Consider the following 16325-nt stretch of genomic DNA (forward strand, 5'->3'; position numbering starts at 1 on the left):
CACCTGTTATGGTTTTTCCTCTATGGTTTCCGTAGTCTGTCCTGTAGTGTATTTGCCCTTGTGTGCAATATTTTACCCCCTGGATATACAGCAGATTACTAATTTTCTAGTTATTAGCCACAGTTGCCAGTAAGACCTACAAAAATTATAAATGAGTCATAAAAAACTCATTTTATGCTATTGAATTTGTAATGTTAAAAATTTCCTGCACTGTGAACAACGCCAGCTTGAGACTGAGAGCTGTGGTGCAACTCTGCAGAAAAGGACAGTAGGGTCTGGTGGATAGAAATCTGGCCATGATCCTGCAGTGCCCTGGCATCAAGAAGAGATAACAATTTCCTGGGCTGCATTAGCAGGAAGGGATTATCCTCCTTCACTCAACCCTTGTCAGACCATCAGATCACAGCTAGAATATCATGTTTAGTTTTTTACTTTCCCCTGTATGACAAATATGAATAAACTGGAGTAAGTTCAGTGGAGGGCTACCAGAATATTCAGGGGCTGGAGAACCTGCTGTGTGATGAGAGGCTGAGTTTGACTTGATAATTATGGAGGAGCAGCCTATAACTTTAGTACTTTCTTACTCTTTGGATAGGTAGGGACTAGAATGGATTGCCTAGGAAGTTTGTGGGATTTCTAAGAAGTTAGATGAGAAAAGGAGGAGTTTGGAAAACAAAAATCTGCCAGGAATGAGGTGGATGGTTTTGTGCTGTGACTGGGACATAGACTGCATGAGTCATATAATTATTATTCTATTTGCCAAGTAGAGCCCTGTAAAATTAGGAATTCTATGACAAATATCTGACTAAAATGACATTAAGGACAAAAAAAAATTCCATTAATCTAAACCACATAACACACAAGTAATTTTCTTCTTCCTTAGAAGCCTGCAGAATCTATCCAATGGGTTGACCGTTTTCTTGCTTTTGCACAGTTTTTTTAATCATATTTCCAATAATATGTACACAACAGTGATTCTCAGCCTCCTATCCATACACTGCTCAAAGTGCATAAGATACCAGAAGGTAATCCAGAAAAGTTAGCAAAGATGTCTATATCTAAACACATATATATGCGTGCACGCATTCGTATATGTATGGGCAAACCTACATACTCTTTTGAAGAATACACATTGACATTGCCTGGCCCAGCATACCTGAGTGCTTTCTCCAAGCTACTGCCTTGATCTGCAGGCAGGCACAGTAAGATAAACATGCAGGTCACATTAAATGCTTTTCAAAATCAATATTTTCAACTGAAACATTTGCAACAAAAGCAATTCTATTTTGACACTAAAAATAATAGAGAAGACAATTTCCCTAAATGTTAAGTGCTTTATTCGTCATTCCTTCCATATCTGCTGATTCATTAAATAATTCTCAGATGCAGTATAGTTTGCAGATGTGTTTCATAATATTTAGACAAAACTAAGAAAAGTTGTCGCTTTTCTGTACCGTCTTAAGAAATGGCTTTGATGGCATTATCAATTTGTGATGCACTATATTACCATTACACTTACTAAAAATTTTATGTATCACTGCACAAATTGTTGTGCTTTCGCTTTCAAACTAAAATAGTTATGAACAGGAGACAAATACACAGCATGAGTTGTCCTTTCCTGTCTTGAATTCTTGAGGAAGCATCAACCGTTTTGGAGTCAGAAAGCATAAGATCTCTGAGTGAGTATTTTTGCTTGCTTTGATTTGCATAAGAGGATTTATTTATTTATTTATTTATTTATTTGAGTAGTGTAAGTATTTACAGTTTGTATAAGGTTTTTTTGCTTTCTGTTTTTTTTAATTATTATTATTTGTTCATTTAAGTGACAAGGAGATTTTTCTCTTTGTTTTCAAACTGACAGTTTTTCCTTCTGCATGTTTGATATAGAAAGAATTGGGTACTATGCACCAACTTTCTCAGTTGCTTTTATCCTTTGTGAAGGTTACAATCATGAGATTTAGCATTATAACTGCAGTACAAGTAGAACATAGTATGTTATTCAACTGGGATTCTTGAAGTCAAGTTGTTTACAGTTCTCTTGTGCACTAATAATCTCAGCCCATAGGACTGTTTATGCTGTTCTTGCCAAGCTGAAAGCAATTCTGTTGCTGCGCCATAGGCTTCTACATAAGACTCAGCACTGCAACAAGTTGAATCAGTGGTATTGCAATCAGTCAGATGTCATTACTGCCTCAGGATTTCCAGCATCTACGTAGTGTGCAGGTCAGGTTGTTATAAAGGATATATAAAAGGAAATCTGTCTTCTTTTCAAATATGGTTTATTAAAGACAATATTTGCTCAGAATGTTAGATGAATACATACCTTTGTAACTAAAGTCATTGCCTATATATTAAAGTTAGAAATCCTTAATTTAGATGCCTCAGTGAAAACTCACATATGGATTTTCTCTTCAGTGCTAAAGCTAAGGAAGGAAAAAATAGGAAAATGAAAAATGTAAGATTTGTTTCCAAGCTTCCTAATTATTGATTCTTTCTCTATAGAATAAAAGTTTGTGAGGAATCTCTAGTCTTGACATTATCGCTGACTGTGTTGGGATGTCTCCTACAGGTTCATTGTGCCTAAGTTTTTCTCTTAAATTTAATAATGCTCATGTACTTCTACATATTAATGATTCCTACCAATTATATGAGACCTTCCACATTCACCTTTCTCGATGTTTCAGTCGATCTGAAAATTGTGACATTTCTCCCAGCAAATGAAAAAGAGGTGCTACCAGACTTTCCTTTACTGTCTCTCACAGTGGTATTTGAAGCAAGAAGTTCAGCTTTCTACCATCAAAGATTTTTTAAGCGTTTTTAAACTTTCAGGTATGTTTTGAACAGCTAGCAGTTTAAGAGTTAAGAGGAAAACCTTGATATAATCTTCAAGTCTTTGAAATTTGAAAAATAAGATGTTTGAAAAACAAGTCAAACTAATTAAAAAATACATATATATAAAAATCACCATTTCTTGGATCAAACCATGCTGGAGAGAGAATTAGATGTTTTCCTGAATCTCTGGTATATGCCAAATCAATTGAAGTGTACAAACTGTTCGTATGCATGTAACCGAAACCTTCCAAATGTTATGAGGCTGATTGCTTCATAGTACTCTGACTCCTCTACTGACCAAATATCTCTTTTACAAGATGTGTATTAGGCAAAGTACCGCTTGAACTACGGAGCAACTTATCTCAGGAAATTGAGAGGACAAGTGGGAAATAGAAGGGGTTACCTAGTTCTCAGTGTTCTTTAAATTGCATCCCCCAACAAAACACATGCAAACTTCCATCCTTTCCTCTACTTCCTTTCATTTTCCAAATGCTGCATGTTTTAAGAATCTTTTCTTATACAAAAGCACACACATAAAGCACATACTAGCTCTGATGATTTTAAATTAACAGAGGCATAATGATGCTAAAAAATAAACACTCGGAGGAAAAAGTTAAAAATTAACCTTAAGAGCCAAAGATAATTACACATAAGTTATAAGAAGACTCATGCAAAGATGTACTCTTGATAGATTTGAATGTGTTTTTTACCCTCCTATGTGCCTATTTCATATAAGAGAGAAAAAGCATATTGTTGGCTACTTTTGTTTGAAAAGTCTGTAAAGCATTGTTCCCACTGACATTTCATCACAGATCCGTGGTAAGAAATAGCTGGGGTGAATTTTTCCAAAAAGGAGTCCCACTGTGTTCTTTCCAGTTATAGCTGTGAAGTACAGTTTCATTTCAGGAATGGCATGTTCCTTAAGTATGATGTGTTCATAAATATTCAAATATAAATATATTTATCAGCAAAGGAATCCACCACAAACCATGTTAGAAACTACCTAAAACTTGACAAGTAGAGTGATACTGACAAAAGTTGACATTGCTGGGATGCAGAATTGGGAATCTGGACAGGATGGGGTTATGGGGAGTATCTCAGTGCTTCACTGTGCTGCTATAGGACAGTGGCATCTGTGAGGCCTTAAAGTGTGCTTAAGGAACATTGTACTCAAAGAAAGTAAGAAATCTTCAAGACTGGAAGCCATATGAATTGTAGTGAGCACTCTGATTTATTAGTCAAGAAGTGTCTTCTTCCTGCTTTCTTCACAATCCATCACTCTTAGCTACTTCAGTGTGCTATTCCTGAATCTAAAAAAGAGGAAGAACAGAAAAAAAAAAAACCCTGAGTACACATCCTCAACACCACAAAGCAAGATCCAACTGCCAAAGCACAAAGTGCAGATTAATCCATGCTAATTATTTGCTTTGTAAAAGTCTAATTGAGACCAGAAATGTCTGAGAAAGCTATTAACCATGATGCTGCATGGCCTGCAGTTATTGTCAGTGTCATTAATTAAACTTTCTGACACTATTTTCTCTATTAGTTGACTACTTCTTTGTGTTTCACTTACAGTTTAAGCAGATAATGATAAGATGTGAACTGTCTGCTATTTTTTGCAAAGGATGAGATAATCACGTTCTGCTTACTGAGCTAGTTTTGTTGCCCTTTAGCTAAATTTCAGACACTCTGGAGTATTTGTAACTATCAATTCAGAAAGGCACAGATCTCCATAGGTTCTGTGACAAATCTGTTATACAGATATTTAATAATATTTCAAATGGCACTGTATATAAGCAGCAGAAAAAAGCCCTCTCTATCCAAATTTGATAACAAAGTTCCTAAACACAAGCTAATCTTTCAAATTATTTTCTGTTATCTTACTATATACAATAGGAACTTCTGTACTTCTGAATAGACCTTGTGACATGAATCCCATCCAAATCCTGCTGCTGTATAGCAGCACAGAGAACTTCATTTCTCCAGGCAGAGAATTACAAATACCGGAAGGGATCCCCTAAGAAACATGCATCTTTATTCAGATTAGTTTTAGAATCAACGTAGGTTAGCCCAATGTACTCACTGTGATTAGGAATAAATTTGGGTTTGCAGTATATTTGCATGCTTTTGAAAATTAAAAAATGAATTTGAAGTGGACAGAAATCCTGCAGTTTTAACACATGCAGAAATTCCGTCTAGTTTACAGACCAAAATTAAATCAAGATATTCGCCTAAGATTAACATAATCTAATTTCTGCTATGGAAAAAAAATTGTATGCCTATATACAGAGGCTCACATAGACTCCCTCTGTTAAATGGAACAGAAAGAAAAGGAGCTGGTTTGTATGGAAAGCAATCTGTCTCATCCGAGACATATTTTATTTGAGAAGAATCACTATCTGAAGACTCTTTTTTTAGCTCTTAGCTACAGAGGAAACCTAGACAAATAGTTCAGGTTAGACATCAAAACTCAAGATGGCTGAAGATAGATGAGATGAAACTGCTCCTGTGTGTTTTATCTAGATGAGCATAGTTCCACACAAACAACTAGAAAACCTGCCTCTAGCACAGTTGTTAAAAGGGAGAGAGTGAACATATTAAACTCAGGTAGAAGATTTTAATCCAGTCTGTGACTGTGTAGATGGTCAGTGAGTGATGGAAATATTCACCATTGCAGTAAAAACGTAATCATCTTTCAAGGTCATACCACTTCTCCTCTGTAAATATCTGAATTGTTTTATTAAAATAAGGTCATGGAAAATAAATGACACTGGTTTGAATGCATGATAATACCACACCTATTTCAAAAGTTAGAGAAGCATACATCTTGAATTCACTTTCTATTTATATTAATAAAGTATGAGCCATTATGGGAAAGGTGAAAAAAAGTCTACCTAATTAAAACAAAATTCATAATTTGCAAGGAGTCCAAAATAAGTCTACTTATAAGGTCAAAGACTTAATAAGATTTATATTTTTCTGGGATATTCAGATTTGAGGCATTTAAACATTCTCAACTTCTCATACGTATATGTTAAACTATGTCTGCCTTCGAAGCCATTGAGGTTGAGATTCAAGTGGCCAACCTATAGAATCCTATTGTGAAATAAAATACTTCAAGATATTAGACACATCTGTTTAGAGATAGCACATAATAGAGGAATATGACTCTTGTCATTTTAGAGGAGCTGGGTACTTCATCACTCAACTCAATTTCAATATAAGCTGTTGAAAAACTATAACTGCAATCTATTTGAGCAAGAGCCTCAGAGAATTCTAATTTCTATTTAAAGATAACCTAAAATCTGTTTTCAATTATACTACGACATAGGGAAAAATAAAACTTGAATCTATCTATTTTTCTCCTTTTTTTTTCTGGAAAAGTAAAAAAAAAAGGAAGAAAAAACTCATTTTCTCAGTTCTTTAAATATGTTGTAATATGCCATCTAACAGTTTAGAAAGAGATGTTATAAACCAAAGCCTACAATTTTACAGTTCTTTCTCATAAGGAGTGAAGGAGATCATTATCTGTGAAAGAAAGCCTATACAATGCACACTGCCAAAGGGCACAGTGAAGCCAGAATTTAAATAGACTTTACAATTCTGTGTGATTTATAAGATGACTGCAGAGAATCTTCAGTCTAAAAAGGGGAAAAAAAAAAGACTTTCTAATCCCATTGGAGTAGCCAAACACTTCTGCCTATACAAAAACATGTCTAGAATAAGAGGATGCTCTGGAGAAATATATAATTTCCATAATTTTTTATCATTATTAAGAGTATCTATGAATGAACGTTGACTGTGTGGTTAAAAAATCATCGCTACAGAATTCAAGCAGGAATAATAAAACAATAGCATATATAAGGAATATACCATCAAACAACAAAGAAATCAAACTTATTAGATACCAAGCGTCAATTATACTTTTGCTCTAGTCTTAGCAGTATGGACCTCCTGACAAGACAAAATATCTACCAGACTTAGGAAATGAGAGAGGAAAATTTTGAATTTCTGCAAGCTGATTGAAGTGATGGAGAACTACAGCATTATCATGGTTTTATGATTTTTGCTTTATCGGTATTCTACAACATAACATCATGTAGTGCACTGGGAGTTAAAGCATTAATGCTGCATGTCCAGGTACCTGTCCTGAAAGAGAAGAACTACATTTCCCAGAGGACTGTTCACTGTGCTGTTATCATTTCTGCTCAGGAGGAACAGATAGAAGTCACCTTAACTACCCTTTTTTCCGATTGTCTGGCTCATCTGTTGTGGGTACTGTTTCATCTCAGCATTAGAGTAAGGCATTGAGCCTTCAGACACTCTCTCTCATTTAATTTATTAGCTCCAAATCTAATTATATTGAATTATATTATATTGTAGCATGTTGTCTTGCACTGAGATATCTTATTTAGTAAATTAGTTTGTTTCTCCTCAGATCATTGCTACTGTTTTGTTTTAGGCCCATCTCTCTATCCTATTCCCTTATACCTTTCCAGGGCACAGATCCACGGGTCCCTCCATTCCACTAGTCATAGAATCAGCCCAAGCAAGCCCATAAACCATTGACAAGCACACAATTTCAAAGAGACCGGAAGTTCAAGAGATCAGAAGTTTAAATAAAAAGTTTGGATGAGAAAGTGTAATACTTTCTGTATAAATTTTTCACTCACATGGTGTTTATTTTGGCAAATTAAATATATTTCAGACAGAATTATTCTGAATCAGATGAGAAATACTGTGAGATTCTGAGACTGATCACAATATTGTGTTACATCACAATAAAAATAAACAAATAAGAGAATAAGAGAGAGGACAAATATTTGGAATAGAAAAGAGATCACTTAGAAGAAAGATGAAGAGGCAGGACTAGAGTCTTCTGGTAGTTATGGTTAAAAAGTACATAAAGAATAAGGTGTTATGAAGAGAATTGAGGAAGGGGGAAAAAATGACAAAGCACTGAGAGAGAAAAGGATATACTTAGGAAAATCTAGAGGAAGAATTAATGCTTCTTGTTTAAACCCTTCTGATGAATCTTACAAAGATCTTTACACTGTTTGTAACATATTGGAGGTCATCCAGGCTATGACAACTTTGTACTCAAATTATTCCTTGGAATGTTATAGGTATAAGAATGATATAAACAGATACAAAAGGAAATAATTTCTGAATTAATAGCTATCATAAGTTACATGGTATGTTGACAATTGGACTGTAAGACTGTAATTGGACAGACTGATATTTCCCTATCTTGTATACCATCAACTTTTAATGATTCATTTATTTCTCTTTTGAGAAATGAAGTGATATGAAATGGAAAAAAATGCCAAGCTTGTAGCAGGGGATAAAAAATATTGAGCTTTGCCCAAGAAACATGGACTGCGTTTACACTCCCCATTCAGCCCAGGTTCTCAAAACTCAAACTCCCCTCCCAGCCATATTGCAGAGATAGAATGTCGTGCATGCTTGAGGAAACCTCGGAATACACCAAGACTTGATTTGCAGTGTAAGTAGACCTTACACACCTAACATAATCTATCCCATCTATACTTTTTGACCAACATCAGGTAAAACAAGTTCTTCTGCTGTTGCTGCAGAAAGCCAAGCATCACTACAAAGCCAATTGCTCCTAAAGTTTGAAATCAATGTTAGTTTAGTTGGTTTTTGTATAGGAGGCATGTTTCACCAAGCTACAAGTGTTCTGCTTCCTAATAATTCATCTGTATGGTGCTGGGTGATAGACTGCTCCAGGGCTTAGCCTACCCTTTCACTCACTTACAGAATAAGTCAAGTAATAGTTCATACCTCAGTAAAGGTCACAGACTTTTTTACACTAGGGCTATCTCCTGACTGAAAAATGACACCTTCCTTTGATTAATGATATTATCTACAATTAGCTGTTGAAAGAACCAAACGTTCCCAAGAATAGGTCTTTTATTTAATTTATGAATTCAAGGAGTAAGAAAGCATTCTATCTACAAGAATCATATAATCATAGAATGGCCTGGGTTGAAAAAGGATTTCAAAGACCATCTAGTTTCAAGTCCCTGCCATGGACAGGATCGCCAACCACTGGACCAGGCTGCCCAGAGCCACATCCAGGCTTAAAAGCTAAAAGTATATCATTGGAATTAGCCAAAGAAAACTGAAACCAAACACTTGCAATTTTTCATGCCAATTTTACTCTTCAGCACACCTCCATCTGAACCTTTTCACATATATATACATACGTATACATACACATTCAGATGATAATTCTGTTGATTCATGAGAGGGACATCAGATAGATAAACAATAGGCAAGACTGCGTAGTTTGTGAAGCTGCTTTCCAACGGTAGTCCCTTAAATCTGAGTTGGAGATGCAGCATATCCAGCTTCAAGAGGACTGTTGAGTATTTTAGATCTTATTAAGTAAAATCATCTTTTATGAGTACAGGAGGAGCTTTGGGGAAAACTACAGACTATTTTTTAAGACAACTGAGATAGATAGGAAATCAATATGGAAACTATAGTTATAAAACTCAGAAATGGCTGGCATTTGTTGACCTGACCCAAAATTTCAGTAAAAAACACACGTAGAATCTATTAAAAATGAAACTGCATTTATCTACAAAAGGTTTCTATGGAAACCAAACAAGTAAGATAAGTGATAGGAATAATTACCCCTGTTGCAAGGAGTGCTAGAATATGACCTGGAACTCCGTTTTCATACACTATGTTTGCTCAAATGATTATTTATATATGATTAAATTTTAACAATACTTCTGTGATATTTTGGTACAAAGAGCCGGTACAGTAATTACAGCTAATGTATAAGTGTACAGTTTACACAGACAAGAGAGATATGTAATGTCTTTGCATAATTAAAAACATGCATAATTTCCTTTTAGCAATTGAAATGCGGTCAAGAAGTGATGATGTACAAAATTCAGTTTAGCATACAATTCTAAAAGCAAGACAAGTGAACAAAAGAACTGTTGTAGCCATGTGTCAACACAAATAGAAGCAATCAAGTTTCTCAGGATATATACTACACCATTCTTCAGTGATTGCATGAAGACATATTTATACAGGAAAAAATAGCAATTAAATTGATGGCAGCTTTGAAGAAATAGGATTCACTTCTTTCCAAAGGATAAATAAAATGTTTAAAAATCATCATCTAGAGACTGAAGAGGTTTGGGACAAGATCTTCAGTGCTTAATCTCCCTCAGAAATACCAATTCCCACAGTCATAATTGAGCACTTAAAAATGTTTGAAAGTCCAACTAAAAAGCAGTACCACATCTATGCTTCTCACCTCTTCCTGGAAATTGAGAGAACAGTTTCATATTCCAGAATGTCTCCTCTTCAAATTTTTTTCTTCTTGCCACTCCTTTCAACTCAAAACTTTTCTTATTTCCTCCTTAAAAATGAAAAAAAGTATTGTAGATTTTTCTAAAGGAGTATGAGTTTTCTTCTAGACGGTAACTTCTAGAACTGGAGGGCTAGAATTAAGAGATGCTTAGCACCTAAAAATGAGCTGAAAGGAGAACATCTAACTCTTTTCCTTCACCTTTGTTCTGAAGAAAAGTGAGAGCACTTCACTGGACGTGAAGTATAGCTAATTTCTTCTACATTTTGAAAGCAGGAACATAGATTCTAGGTTTTTTCTCTTGTTCTTTCTCCAGCTGTTGCATTGCAGCAAGACATGTTAGATGAACAACTTTTTCTCTTCTCTTGTGAACACTGCACACTGAGTAGCCCTTGTTTAGCTAAGGATAGCATTGTCCTATTATTACAGCCCTTTCTCACAGCAAAGAATGCGAGCATAAAAGCATGTCAGTATGTCAATAGTTTTCTCTGAAGCATATCTTTCTAAGTATGAGTTCGCATTGAGAATTTTATATACTAAGCAAAAGAATTCCTGTTCCTAAAAATAACTAAGAGGTTCAAAAATATTCCTGGCTACCCTCTAGTACTATTTTAAAATGCAGGATTTATTTTCTTCTTCTTTTGTAATTCTTCCCTCCAGCAAAACAGAAAAACTTCTGACAATAGAAATATGAGGTCATTTCAAACATTAAACAGCTCCATGGTAATGCTTCTCTAACAACGTCTGTGCTCTGATACTAATAAGCTATAGTTAGAGAGGACTGAGAACTGTGAGCAAATTAATGATGCTTAATTTGGAAACAATAATCTTCACTGAGGCCTCTAGGAATTTAAAGTATAGCATTGTATGACAACTCTTATTTATGCAGTGTCCATTCAGTCTGAGCAAGCCATGGTACTCACTGAGTTCTCAGCAGACAGCCTGTAACAGCCCCACTGCAACTTTGACCCATTCACAAATACATACCCAAAAAAAAGCATGACCATTAGCTGGAGGTTGATTCTCAGGACTCAGTCCCATAAAAGAATCCTTCTAGATAGAATCAAGATGCCTGAAAAGATGCATATACTCTTCATCTACGCAGAAGCAAAGGAAATCACAATTATTTCTGCTAAGATGTTTTACATAGCATATATGTATAAGAGCAGATATGTCCTGATTTGACTTTCTTCTTGTTTTATTTTTTTAATTCTCAGGTTGTGTTATTTTTCTTGAGAAGCGGAGGAAGAGTTACATTCATCTTGTGTGACATATAAAAATAATGCAGACAGTACAACTAATGCTATTTAAATAGTGAAAACATTAAGAATTTTAATAGAACATTTGAATTATACTTTTCAAATTGACTTTCTGCTTTCTCATACTAAGTTTGAAAAAAATATATAATCTGCAATAACTTCAGCTGTTTTCATTTTGTGAAAGAAGGAATGTCTCACCAGCTATTAACTCTGCAAATGCAATGGCAAACTGATTATTGGAAATTTTGCAATTTTTTTGTAGAAGATAATACTGTATTGGGCATTGTCACATAGATGAGACATAAAAAAGACAATTCAAATTTCAATGTCTCTTGTGTCAGCACTGTTAAGATCTCTTGAAATTAGTATGTCTGGGATGGCTAAAGGTCAGAAAAGATAAAGTGGAATCAAGGTATATGCAGGAAACAATTACAAGAATAAATGAAGAAAATGGAGAGAGGCTTGATGTCAGAAGACTTGAAGTATTTATGCTTATACAAGCGGGGACTTAGTGAAAGAACTATATGACAATTTTATATGCTTTACAAATAGATTTAGCAAATGTGAGTAAGAATTTCCAATTCAAAGAAGGGTAGATTTACAGAAAAGAACATTAAATATGCACGTATTATATATCACACATGCATACAGATTGGTGCCTCAGTCAATTCCCAGATCCCGCTATCTCTCCAGCAGCTGGGTTGTACTTCCAGCAGGCAGCTCCTCCACAGATGCACATATCTGTCCTAGCCTTGCAACTTTAGTACCTGGCTCACAGGCTACTTAACCTTATCACTAACTAATCCAGTTTGATATTTGCTGGCAATCGCACACTGACTTGCGTGCCTTGGTCCTTCCAGTTGCTAGTCCCACACAGACGTGAATCGGATGATTCTCGGTTTGACTGCAGTTGCTGGTACTTAGATGTCTATTAGCATAGACAGATGCACACAAAACAGAGATCCCCTCACTCACTCAGGAAAATACAAATTGAGTCTAGTGTGAGAAGGCAGACTGCAGTGATCAAATGTGGGACATGGAGGCAAGTACTCACCAGTTCCAGTTTACACATATCTAGTCCCACATAACCTCTTTTCCCTTTATTTTCCAGAATTAATCCTCACCAAATTACCTTGACCCCTCCCTTTCCTCACCTTTGGTTCCTTCACATAAATGAATCGTGATTAGCTTTTAAAAATTTCTTCATGTTCTTCCTTGTATTCCATAATGCCACTTAGTTTGCACACTCCTCTTGAGATCTGCTCTCATTGATTCATCTTGGCAGGTTTCACATTCAGGCAGTGAGTCTAATAGTTTCTTGTGACAGTTCTGGAAGGAGCTGGGGCAGGGTGTTCTTACCTGTGATTGGGCTACTATAAAACTTCTGCCTGCCAGTGCACCTGTGTGCTCCTTCAACTTCATGTGGAAGAGACTTTTATGGGCTCATAACCTTCCTGCAATAGCTCAGGGATACAATAGCTGGGACAATAATAGATTAGCTTGATAAAAATTTTAGGACAATGTTTAAATTCTCTACTTTAAAAATCATCTCCAAAATAAAAATGCCTATTTCTGTTTGTTTAATACTTACAGCAAACAGACTTTTCTGAAAATTTATAACATTATTCTGATAGGGATACAGAAAAAGCTATTTAAGTTTTAACAAAAAAAAAAAATCATAGGATTCAAAATATGCTGCTGGAAAACTAAAGTGATTAAGAGAGCAGATGTATCAAATATACAGAATTATTCACTTACTTCCACATAAATAGAACTCTACACCTCTTAAAAGTCATTCACATAAGCTTGTGAAGAGGGGCTGGATGCAAGCACAGTAACACCAGTGCACTGCAATAGAAGATACTACACATTTATCAGAAATGTATAGAAACATAAAATCATAGAATCACCAAGCTTGATAAAGACATTTAAGATCATCCACTCCAACCATTCACCTATCACCAATAACTCTCGCTAAACCACTAAACAACATCTAAACATTTCTTGAACACTTTCAGGTTTGGTAACTCACCTCCCTGGGCCCATCACCTCTGAGAGAAATAATTCCTAACATCCAACCTGAATCTCCCCTGGTGCAACTTGAGGCTATTCCCTCTCATTCTATCACAAGTTACATGGGAAAAGAGATCAACCCCCACATCACCACAACCTCCCTTCAGGTAGTTGTAAAAAGCAATAAAGCCTCCCCTGAGTGTCCTCTTCTCCAGACTAAATAACCCCAGCCTTTTCAGCTGCTTCTCATAAGACTTGTGCTCCAGATCCCTCACAGTTTCATTGCCCTCCTCTGAACATGCTCTAGGGCTTCAATGTCTTGTTGTGAGGGGTGTAAAGCAGAACATAGTACTCAGGATGCAGCCGCACCAGTGCTGAGTATAGAATTTCTATTTTTAGATGAATGTCTTACCTGTTGTGCTTAATATGCATCTACCTTCCATGAAAACCCTAAATTCATTCCATAGTTCATCTAGCACTTAATATTTGAATCACTTTCCTCATTAAATGCCACACATGGTATGCGATCTGAGGAAACAGGTAAACTTTTCAGACTCTACTTCACTTGTCTTACAGTTATTTTTTTCCCATTGTTGCCTCTTGCCACACTCATATCTTCTTACTTTCACAGTTTTTTTCATATATAGATTTATTCCAAGCATCAGGAAGTGATTATTGTTATTCTTTTCCAGAATAGAAAGCCAGTAGCCATTATAAATGATAGTAAAATACGCACAATTCATAGTAATGTGTAACTACAATAAAAAAGCCAATACCTGAGAAACAAAATCGTCTTCAAGCTATGTAAATATTAAGCCAAACTGAATACAAAGTCATCCATTACACTATTATATATTGGATTTATTCTCAAATTTTAGTGCTAAAAGAAAGATTCATGTCTTTCTCTGTAATTTAATACTTTAAACAGTCACAGTTTGCTTTGCTAACTAAACAGAGATAAGTTCCAGCCCAGTGTAAGTTTTACACTAGTCACACTTAACTTAATAAAAAGTCTATTGACTTTACACACAGAGAGAGAAATATTCCTCAAGTATCTAATTATGTCACATTTCAGTCTGGAGGATGAAGTACCTTGAGCAAGAACAACTGCTTTTGGCTACTGCTCTGAATGCAGTAAGATCTTGTAAAACTGAAAGACCTGGACCATATGATACTAACTTACATAACACTCATAAATGAGATTATTATCCTCACCAAAGGGTTTTGAGCTTATTTGTCCAATATTAAATTGTGATAGATAATATTTAGAGTAATAGGTCATGTCACCAGTGCTCCAGAAGGTTAGTGGCTGTAATGTTTCCACTGGAAATTTTTTTTAAAAAATCTAAAATTGGTGATGAACTTTTGTGGAATTTCCTCCTAAGTGTGAGAAACACTGTAGAAGAAAAAAAAAAAAAAAAAAACAAACCAGGAAGTTAGGTTTGTGAATATATATCTTTTGGAGATAGATATTTTTTGCTGCCATAGTTGGAGGGTGTTTCATTTATTCAGTGCCCAGGAACACGCTTGGGTTTATTGAAATTACTAATATAGTATATATGTATTAAATGCCCTTCCATGCTCTTAGGAACTTTAGCATAAAAGTTATCCAAGCTGGCATCAGAGTTGGACCTATATACGGAGAATGATGTAAACAAGAGGATAGAACAGGAATGGTCCTAATTGTGATGATACTTAATGGCTGAGGAAAGTGATATGTGCATAGCCTGAATTTAAGAAACGAAATAGAACCAAACTCGACACATTCAAAATCTAATGATGCTTGTTACAAGAGTTCAGAGGTTTATACACTGACAGATCTATTTTTGCAGAAGGTCTGTCAAAGTCAAGCATCTCCTAAAGAATCATAGACCAGATTTATGTTCAGTTTTCCATGTCTTTGAAATGCAAGCTTTTTTGCTCTCAGAATTCTAAGGCAGAAAACATAGCTGTTTTTCTTTAACATTTTGGTTATGAACACAATGAGGAAAACCAGAACTTTTTACTAATGATATTGAGGTAAAAATCTCAGAGAACACATAATTTAATAAAACAAACATTCTCCTTTCTGTCTGCCCTCCGACTCTCTCATATTTGCTGGACTATTCCCACATTTTTCATACTTTTGGCTTCCTTAACATGATCTGAATATTCTGAAGAACACTGGAAGTTCTTGAATTCTGCAGACAGATTCCTTTCATATATGACATAGCAGCAGTGCAATGTTACATGGTACCATCCAGTGCCTGCTTCCAACTTTTGGAGAGATGATAACTCATGAGAAGATCAGATAGCATCTAATACATCACTGACTTTCATTTTCAGGAACTTTTAATTTTTTTTCCTCAAATAACATCACAGTTTCCCCAAACTAAGATGAGAAAGGCAGGGATTCTTTCCACACGCCAGCTTTTTAATAATCAATTCAGACAACAGGAGTTCTGTCATCTGCACCTTATCCAGTGACAGAGTAGGACTCTAGAGTGGAAGCATCTTCAATTTGCAATTGTCTGAGTCACATATACTATAGAATGTGAACAGAGAAAACAGAATGAAATAACAAGATAAAGTCACAGATGTCAAATTGAGCAGGACTGGATCTTTTCTTGTCCAGCAGGAAAGCATTCTGAGGTGTTTCACCAGAGTGAAATAAACATTCAGATTTTCTATCAGTTAAGTTTTTCAGTTAAGAAGTAACTGCAGACAGAATAAAAGCTCTCATTTACAAAGGCTCCACATACAAATTCAAATTCATTTGTTCAGATTTGATACCAAAGCTAAACATGAAGGTAATGTAGCCTGAAGAGGATATTTAGAACAAAAATGAATAGATAAAAACTGTCTACTTTGGAGAGAATTAGTGAGAA

At 35.4% G+C, this 16325-nt stretch overlaps 1 long non-coding RNA gene across 1 annotated transcript; it reads right to left on the reverse strand.

The window, feature by feature from the left end:
- Positions 1-1818: 1818 nt before the first annotated feature.
- LOC104917607 lies at positions 1819-14864 on the reverse strand. Its single transcript, XR_796980.2, has 3 exons — positions 11174-14864; positions 10133-10237; positions 1819-4142 (listed from the first exon to the last, which is right to left on the reverse strand). It is a non-coding gene; the product is annotated as an uncharacterized LOC104917607 (long non-coding RNA).
- Between the last annotated feature and the right edge of the window lie 1461 nt (positions 14865-16325).

The sequence above is a fragment of the Meleagris gallopavo genome, chromosome 1 (assembly GCF_000146605.3).
Source record: "Meleagris gallopavo isolate NT-WF06-2002-E0010 breed Aviagen turkey brand Nicholas breeding stock chromosome 1, Turkey_5.1, whole genome shotgun sequence".
Classification (NCBI taxonomy): Eukaryota; Metazoa; Chordata; class Aves; order Galliformes; family Phasianidae; genus Meleagris; species Meleagris gallopavo.